This window comes from Notothenia rossii (assembly GCF_949606895.1).
Source record: "Notothenia rossii genome assembly, chromosome: 1".
NCBI lineage: Eukaryota > Metazoa > Chordata > Actinopteri > Perciformes > Nototheniidae > Notothenia > Notothenia rossii.
The window spans coordinates 90,893,663-90,895,736 of NC_136912.1; the positions used below are offsets into that span (position 1 = coordinate 90,893,663).

Here is a 2,074-nt window from a genome sequence, read left to right on the forward strand (position 1 = left end):
GCAGGATAATCTCCACATATTAACACCACTTTATGATTTCTGAAGTAAAAAGGTAACGTTAGGCTATAAAGGAACTACAGCAGGGACACATGACTTCACAACACCACCGCTACACTAAAGGCGGCTAATGTTGAGCTATAAAGGAACTACAGAACGGTCACATGACTTCACAACACCACCGCTAAGCTAAAGGCGACTAATGTTGGGCTATGAAGGAACTACAGCACGGTCACATGACTTCACAACACCACCGCTAAGCTAAAGGCGACTAATGTTGGGCTATAAGGAACTACAGCAGGATCACATGACTTCACAACACCACTGCTAAGCTAAAGGCGGCTAATGTTGGGCTATAAGGAACTACAGAACGGTCACATGACTTCACGTCACCACCGCTAAGCTAAAGGCGGCTAATGTTGGGCTATAAGGAACTACAGAACGGTCACATGACTTCACAACACCACTGCTAAGCTAAAGGCGGCTAATGTTGAGCTATAAAGGAACTACAGCTGGGTCACATGACTTCACAACACCACCGCTAAGCTAAAGGCGGCTAATGTTGGGCTATAAGGAACTACAGCACGGTGACATGACTTCCACCATACTAAAGGTGGCTCATGTTGGGCTATAAGGAACTACAGCACGGTGACATGACTTCACGTCACCACCGCTAAACTAAAGGTGGCTAATGTTGAGCTATGAAGGAACTACAGCACGGTCACATGCATTCACGCCACCACCGCTAAACTAAAGGTGGCTACTATTCGGTGTGATGAAGTTAGTTGTCTCTTCTTGTTAGTAACCTCAGTTTATATACCCCACCAGAGGGGTATTTACTGAGGTATTTTATGTCGTACAATAACAATCTCTGCAGTTTGTGTAAACCACAGACCTTAATTCCGGATAACAACTAAAAACACATTTAGAGAACCATTGATTTTGAGATGAGGGAACAGGAAATGCTAAAAAGCTGACTAATTTCTTAGTTTTATGACTTATGCACCACTCAATAATATTTTCAAGTTGAAAAATACCAAAGATAGGCTACCCCTCAACCATAGCAAAAGGTTAAGAGTACTAAGAATTGACTTGATAAGCCGGAGAGTTTTTGCATTGATCATGTTTCTTCTCCCCAGAGGATGAACCTTAATGATTCCTGCTGTGTGTTTTGACGGTTTTGACCCTCCACATGTTATTGTTGTTGCACCATCTTTCTTTTCCCGGCCTCTTGTTTGTGTGATTTCCCGGCTGTGATCATCAGACTCTGCTCGGATCAGAGTCCAGGTTTTTTTTCTTTGTGCAGACTCACCAACAGGTAAACACTGCTGCCGCTGCAAAGAGGAAATCACAGCATGTACCGACTGGACCTCCGCTGCCCCTGCTGGAGATGAAAATGAAGATTGCACCATTTCCTGGATCAGGTCATGCTGTCCCTGTTGGGCTGAGCTGGTTTCACCTCCACACATTCCTGCGGGAGGGAGGGACGATGCAGAGGAGAAAGTGCAGCTCGGGGGATTCACATGAAGGGAAGAGGAATCGTTTCCCTGGAAGCAGCCTACTAATTTTCCAGAGAAAGAGAAACTGAGCTCCACCCAGCTTCATGTTCTCCCTCTGATCTGATCTGAGGCCAGTCTGTCTGTCGGTTAGCAGATAAAGACATGAGAGAGTCTGCACTGGGAGTGTTTTCTCAGGAAACTCAGCCCAAACTTGTTTCCCAGGGAGTCGAGCTTCCCTTCAGACTGAGCCGAGGACATTTTACTTCCCAAAATGGATGAGATTATTTATTTCTTGTAATAAAACACAAAACATTGACGGCATTAAGTCATTTTTAGGCCAAGCCAGCAGCATGAGAATCAAGAAATGTCCAAGTTGATAACATGCAATCATTTCTTTAACACACACACTTTATTCTGATATAGGAAACCAGTTTTTATCTTGTGTATCTGAGCTAGTTGTTACAAGCTGTTTGAAAGTCAGCAGGTGTTTGTGGTGTTTGCGTGAGATTGGATTTTTGCCACGTAGTTGCCGCTCCAGACTTAAAAAACAATAAATGATCAAATGTACACTTTCAATT

General features: G+C 43.9%; 1 long non-coding RNA gene across 1 annotated transcript; it reads left to right on the forward strand.

Annotated features, from left to right (window-relative positions):
* The first annotated feature begins 360 nt into the window (after positions 1-360).
* LOC307020386 lies at positions 361-1,810 on the forward strand. Its single transcript, XR_013802860.1, has 2 exons — positions 361-681; positions 754-1,810. It is a non-coding gene; the product is annotated as an uncharacterized lncRNA (long non-coding RNA).
* Positions 1,811-2,074: the final 264 nt, after the last annotated feature.